General features: G+C 37.3%; 1 pseudogene; it reads right to left on the bottom strand.

Moving 5' to 3' along the window:
* Positions 1 to 640: 640 nt before the first annotated feature.
* Positions 641 to 1,673, bottom strand: LOC142423903 (checkpoint protein HUS1 pseudogene; annotated as a pseudogene).
* Positions 1,674 to 7,747: the final 6,074 nt, after the last annotated feature.

Raw genomic sequence — 7,747 nt, 5'->3', positions numbered from 1 at the left:
GGCTTGCGAACAACAGAATGCACAAGTACAAAGGTGAAGATCATAGCAAAACCAGAGGGCACTGTGTGCAATGCAAATGAGGAAGGCTATTAACTACAAGCAATATATTTCCTTACAAAATCAAAATCATCTTTTAAAAATTCAGAACTGATTTTCTAGATTGGTAAGTCCCTGTTTTAATAGCAAATGTAAAATTTTATAAAAGAATTTTCAGATACTGTTTCATTTTGCATCATGAATTTTAAGTTTTATATCTATAGTTGGAATTTTTACTAAGAGATTTTAAATAAACAAAATTATAGCCTCCAATTTTAAAATTTAATGACAAAATATCACAGCCCATTTAAACACTTTTAAACAAAAGAAGTGACATTTGAGTTATTCATTTTCCTAAATCTGAAAAAGCCAAAAACCTACTACTGTTAAGTCAATTCCAACTTAAAGTGACTATCTAGAACAGACAGAATTGCTCCATAGTGTTTCTGAGACTGTGAACCTTTATGGTAGCAGATAAGCTCATCTTCCGCCCATGGGATGGCTGATGGTTTTGATTGCCAATAGTAGTCCAACATTTAGCTCACTGCACCTTTAAGACTCCAAAGCCAAAAAAGATTAAAATAATTTTTTCTTTGCGCTAATTTCCAATTTTTGCATACTCTTACAAATTCTGATACTATACCAGGTCTGAAATAACATGAAATTTTCACAACTTCGCCATTAAAAACAGGTATTTAAGGTCTGGATAAATAACTTCCAACTTTTCTTCTACCATAAAAGCAAAACAAAACAGATGTGAAAATAAAGAAGTTTTATGAAATAATGTGCTTATCCAGCTGTTTCCTTAATTCACTCTTTAGTTAGAACGTGTTCAACATATTATTCTGAGAATGGTGACAAATGACTTAGAATCCATGAACCTATAACCTCTTTCTCATCACAACAAAGGTCTTTGGGGCCCAAGGTTGGTGTTAAGACAGCGCTGGAATGAAATACTGAAGGGACACATCTTCATGAAGCAAATCGAAATGAATTATCCGGTTATTCACAATATTGCACAAGGCCTTTGTAGGATTTACTTGTTGTCCAGCAAGAAACTGTAGGAACTTCTTAATATCTATGCGTACTTCAGCCATTTCTTCCAGGTTTCTACTTTGAGAAGGACTTTCAGAACCTAAAGGAGGGCTTCCAAGATCTTTAAAATGAGTTGTAACACACACTAAATCAGTTTCTATTTTCAAGTTCAATTCTCCATTTAGGTTTGCTTCAATAATAAGGTGATTGCTAATATTTTTCATTTTTTCCACAACACTCTTCATAGTCTTCAGCACTGGTAAGTAAATACTAACATCCGATTCTGGAACTGTAAGTCCTTCCACAGCTTTCTAGGAATAACTCTTATGGGGATGTCATGTGTCACAGTGCGACTACTGTTTGATATAGACAACAGTTCTAGAGAGACTGTCAGGCAGGGGAAATGCTTATTAGTCAGCTTGACTTTCAAGGCTCTGGCATTCTGCGCAGTTTTCAAGGCTCGAGATAAGTTTTCTGAAGTCAATTCTACATAAATCTCATTGTTTTCTTCTGATATACCTTCCATTTGAAATTCATTGAAGAAATTCTCGCGTGAAGTTGTTCAGACAGGCCGCGTCCACGATCTTGGCCCGAAACTTCATGGCTGGCCTCGCAGTCCGACCAGCGGAGCATCGGCTGGCGTCGGACCAGCGTCCCGTCGGCCTGAAGTGACTTTTAAAGAGGGTGTTTGAAGGAAACTTGATGTCTAGATCCTAGTACATAGGATTACCAATAATAAGATCCAAAACTAGATAGCAGTCTCAGTCAAGATCTCTCCGGAACTTTGGCTTCCCAAGCCACATCTCCCCAGATTATCTTATAGAAACATCCTTGAGCCTCATGTAGCCTGACAACCCATTGACTTGTCAACTGCTCTCCTTTTCATAGATTAACTGCTTAGGAACATTCTTTGAAACAAATATCACAACCTACTTCTGGCTCAACTGCCCAGCTTACGTGGATCTCTATCGCCCCTGCATTGTTATTGCACTGATTAGATGCATCACTCATCAGTGATTTCATCTTTAGATTATAATGTGGCCAATTATATATACATATACATATACACATATATATATATACTATTTTATTAGGGACTCATACAACTCTTATCACAATCCATACATACATCAATTGTATAAAGCACATCCGTACATTCTTTGCCCTCATCATTTTCAAAGCATTTGCTCTCCACTTAAGCCCTTTGCATCAGGTCCTCCTTTGTCCCCTCCCTCACCAATTATATTTTTATGAGGCTCTATAATATGTAATTCAGTAGACTAGAGATAACTCACTCACCCTATGGAGTATGCTTTTGATTCTCCTATCAATTTTTATGTCCCATGAGCATATTGTGTATGTATTTCATGTTATTTCCAACAATGCAAGCCAGATTCAGAAGAGGACATGGAATGAACTATATCAAGATGTCATAAGAATGTTGGATGGAAACAGAGAAGATATAAAAAAAGTTTCACTCTGTTTCTTTTTTATGTAAGGGCATTTGACTGTTTGGGTCCTAAAAGTTATGAAAACATTACAAAGAATGGGATTGCCAGAACAATTCATTGTGCTCATACAGAACCTGTAAACAGACTGAGGAAGTCATTCAAATAAGGGGTTATTTCATGTTTTAAATGAGGAAATGTATGTGTCAACATTAAAGTTTTTCACAATATTTATTCAGTGAGTATGCTGAGTAAATAATACCAGCAACTAGACAATGTGAAGAAGAATAGAGCATCCGAATGTAAGGGAAATTTATTAAAAACTTATGATATGCAGATGACAAAAACAATAGCTGAGGATGAAGAGAACTTGAAGCACTAACGGATTATGATTAAATAATACAATCTTCAGTGTGGATTATGCCATAACATTAAAATTTTTTTCACAACTTGCCCAATAAGCAACATTATGATAAGTAAATAAAGGATAACGTTGTCAAGAATTTCATTGCACCTGAATCCACTATGAACACTAACAGAATCAACAGTCAAGAGCTCATCAAAGGACGCATGGCCGAGCTACTGCAAAAGGATTCTTGAAAGTTCTTAAAAGAAACGATGTCACTTTGAGGATATAATGTGTGTCTGATCCAAGTCAGGGTAGTTTCAATCACCTCATATGGCTCTGAAAACTGAAAAATATGTAAGACAGACAAAAGAAGAACAATTGCATTTGCATTGCGGTGTTGATGACAATATTGAATCCACGGCTGTCCTGAAGAATAAACATATCGGTACTGGAAGAAGTACAACCGGAATGCTCCTCTGAAGTGAGGATCATGAGACTCGAGCTCAGTATTTGGGACATGTTGGAAGGAGAGAGCAGGCCTTGGAGAAAAGGACATCATATTTGGTAACATAGGGTCAGTGAAACTGAGGCAGATTCTCAGTGAGATGGGTTGACATAGTAGCTGCAACAATGTTCCAAACACAGCAATGATTATGACAGTGGTGCAGGACCAGGTGCTGTCTTGTTCTGTTGTACCTGTGGCTGGTGTTACTGACTGGACAGCATCCAATAACAACAACGAATATGTTGCAGGAGACCCAGTCTCGAGTTTATGAAGTCCACTGGTGATGACCTGCCCTATTTATAATGGATAACTTTTTCACATGGGAAATTATTGCAACGTACCAATGCATGCTTGTTGCTGGTAGATTTGCATTTTTCCCCTCAAGACAATTCAGAAATCCAAACTCTACTGTGAAATTTATTCAATATTGAATATTTGTTTAAACTAATTTGAAACATCATGTGAGGCAAATAAATTCATCAGTTGATCTATGAATCCACATGGTTTTACCTTTCGGTGAATATGTATCTGATATTTTGATATAATATTTAGAACACTGAACTCAAAAACATGAACATCATAACCTAATATTTTATCACATACTGTTTATTTCTGTAAACCAGAGTATAACATACAAAATTATCTAGGATGATTAAGAAACCCTATTTCATGTACATATATTACCAAAGGGTTTTTTGAACATTTTAATGTTATATCGAAATACAGTAATGATGGGAAATTCAACTATCTGGTCTGAATTCCTACAATCATGAATTAATACATCATTTATAAACAATATTAATATAGACATTCGTAGATCCTAATGACAGTAACCAGATTCTACAGATGCGAGAGTCAAACCTTTTTGTGAAACTCCAAGGAGATGCAATATTCTGTTCTTTCTTAGGTCTGGGTTTCAGCTCAATTTAACAAACATATCTCGAGTGTCTGTTCTGTGTGAGACATCCTGATAGATGTACAGAGAACAAAAAGATGAGTTAAAATTTCATACCTTCCCTACGCATCTGCTTACATCATCTTTGCTTATGTAATTTCTGCCAATTCCCACAAGTCCAAATCTTATCCAACTTCTCTTAAATGCAAACCACTAAACACAAATTAAAAAACACAGTACAAAAGAGAAACTAAAACAATCCTATGAGTACTCACCTTTCAAAATACAAGCCTTTATTAGTTTCAGCGAAGGGGAAAATGTATTAATTCAAACTATGAGGTGCAGCCTCATGCAAATAAGCAGATCACCACAAAGATAATACAAGGCAATTTTCTAGTAATGTGGTAAGGAGGCCTATGGCATAGCTATGACTAACCAAAAACAGGAGTTTTCCAAAATATTATAATTTATGTCTCAATAAATCAGAGATAAGACCAGTTATGTGTATTCACTTATTTTTACAGACAACGCACTGTCTCCTATGGCATTGCATTGCTCTAGATGCTGGACACTTAGCTGTGAACGAGATCGCCAACCTCTTACTCTCATGGTATGTACATTAGAGTGGCAAAGACGGATGCTGAACAAAAAAGAATTATAGTTCAATTGCACAGAATGCTTTGATGAAAATAAAACAGCATAATGTGATAGGAAATGCGTAAGTAGAAAGTAAGAGCAACGTTAGTTGGTTTGGTCATTAAACGTGGAGGTGGTGTGTGAGCAGAGATCTGGTAATATGGAGTAACTAGAAATGGGACTACCAGTAAACCAAGCAGAGAACACAGAATTCGCATCTTTTAAGAATAAAAGAGAGTAAGTGTAGCAAGGACCTGAAGGAACAAGGGATAGAGCAGCAGACAACAACTACAAGTAAAACAGCAGGCTTTGTTTACCAGTATAAGAATTTTGGGATTTATTTGCAATGTAATGAGCAATCATTGAAGGATTTTAAGCAGGAAATTGATTCAATATTTCAGAGATCACTGTGGTAATTGGACTTGATGGATGGTTTTTAATTTTGTGAGATGAAAAAAAAAGATTGGTAAGCTCAGCAGTTCTGAGTGTATTAGCTTTGCCATAGTAGCAACTCACCAATCTCAATGGTATAAAAACAAACATTTCTCATGCTACCTGTCAGCAGCTGCAGTTCGGCTGCTGGCGCTCTGCTCTGTGTGCCTGTTTAGCTCCAGTCCAGGCTGATGGAGCAGCCTCTCTTTGAAACACAGTCCCACGGCAAGGGGTGGGTACCTGGTAATGCCTCATTTTTCTTAAAGCTTCTGCCCAGATCTAATTTGAAGCTGCTTTTGTCACTTTCGTCCAGGTAAGTTCTAGCCACTTTCACTCGCAATGGTCAGAGAAAGTCCTATGACTGAGCACTCTAAGACGCTGGGACAACCTTCTTCTCCCAAAGCGGACGCTGCAGGTGCACAGCACCGTGTGAGTCGAGGCCAGCCTTTTACAGAGGAGGAATTGAATAGCTAGGAGTAATATGACCTGCTGCAAGAAGTAAAAGTGATAGGTTTAGATGGGGAAAAAAAGAAGTGTGATGGAAATATCTTCTGAAACGGGCAAGTCTCAAGCACAAGATTCTTGTGACAAGAGAAAGACGTCAGAATCCATTGTATGAGAACAAACAAGCACTTTGCTTTGCCATCAGCAAACTTTGGACCCTGAGCAATTTACTGCACTTGTTCAGGATCTATTTTCTTCATCTGTAACATAAATGGGTTGGTACTACAATTAAGGATGATTAATGATAATGAACTTGGCTTTCAAGGGGCCCTTGTTACAATTATATGGAAGATAACTTTCATTTTAGTTTTTATTATTTTTACTTCATCAGGTAAATAATTTTATATAGTATATATTGTATTTACACAAAAGTATATATTATATAATGATTTATTTCATTATTTTTATTTTATTATGTGGATATGCATATTTTCCCGGGGTGGGGGGTTGTGTTGGGGGGATCTACATTGGCTGCTCCAAAATCACTGGAATCTGACAAACAACGAGAGCTTTTTTTTCTTCTAACAGGATTGTCTCCTTGAAAATGACTCTGCATATGCACCGAGTCTTCTTGCCGCGGGAAGTTTAATGACTTTCTTTCCCATTCCTGCCTTTTTTATGTACGTTTGTGTGTTCAGTGCCATGGAGCCTCTTCCAGAGCACGGGAATCCCAGGCACGGCAGAAGGAGACACTGCCTGGTCCTGAGCCACCCTAGTCCTTTAAAAAATTATATTAAAGAACATGAATTGTAACAAAGCGACAAAAAGGAAACGATTCAAAACCAACAAATAGCCTGCTAATTAAAATTAGTACTCTAATATCATTTCTTCCACATCCTTTTCCATGGGTATACTAGTATATATAATCAATTCTCTCATGCATAGCTAAATCTAGCTTATTAAAAACGAACACAGAGGAGGTCGAAACAAACATTCTGCGGCTTTCTTTTTTGATAATGATTTTTGAAGATCCTTCCATAGTGACATTATATACATGTATATGTCTATTGTGTGTACACTATATGTAAACAACTGTACTAACAGACAATATCATGTTAGGTGGGGGAAAATGGAAATGGTCAAGAAAATTTTACTGTATTCAGTCCACAACCAATACTCCTGGAAGCAGCAGTCAAGAAATCAAATAACATATACTGCATAGGAAAAATCTGTTGCATGCGATCTGTTTAAAGTATTAGAGAGCAAAGATGTCATGTGAGGATTACGTTGTGCCTAACCCAAGCCATCATTTGTTCAATCTCCTCATAAACACATGCCAGCTGGAAAATGAATCAGGAAGATGGGTTAGAATTTTTACAGTTGAATGATGGTGCTGGCAAAGACCACTGAAAGAACCATGGAGTGCCAGAAGAACAAGCAAACCAATCTTGGAGGAAGCGCCACCCGAATGCTCCTTAAAAGTGAAGCTGGTCAGGACGTCTGTCTCATGTAACTTGGACATCTTATCAGGAGCATGGCAAAGGAGAGGGGCACCAAACAAACCCAACAACACAAAGGAAGATCCTCAATGAGACGGATTGATCCACTGACTCTTACAATCAGTTCAAACATAACAATTGTGAGGCGGGTACAGGACCAGGGAGTGCTTCTGTCTCTGCATGCGTTCACTGTGCATCAAAGCTGACTCAGTGGCACCTGACGACAACTGCTTTCTCTTTGTTCCTGGCACTGGAAGGCTTTGGGCATTTATTTTTTTCCAGGATGTTAATGTTTGTCCTGGATTGAATTGTGCTCTCCTAAAAAATAGGTCAATATTATTAATTATCCTATATCTAGTTACCAGATACAATGATCCTATTTGTTGCAAATCTTAACTACTGTGCAGGTCACAAGGCAGGATTAGAAGTAGTTATGTTAATGAGGCAGGATACAATATGCAGGGTTAT

This window comes from Tenrec ecaudatus, chromosome 13 (assembly GCF_050624435.1).
Source record: "Tenrec ecaudatus isolate mTenEca1 chromosome 13, mTenEca1.hap1, whole genome shotgun sequence".
Lineage (NCBI taxonomy): Eukaryota > Metazoa > Chordata > Mammalia > Afrosoricida > Tenrecidae > Tenrec > Tenrec ecaudatus.
This window is presented reverse-complemented; position numbering and strand designations above follow the sequence as displayed.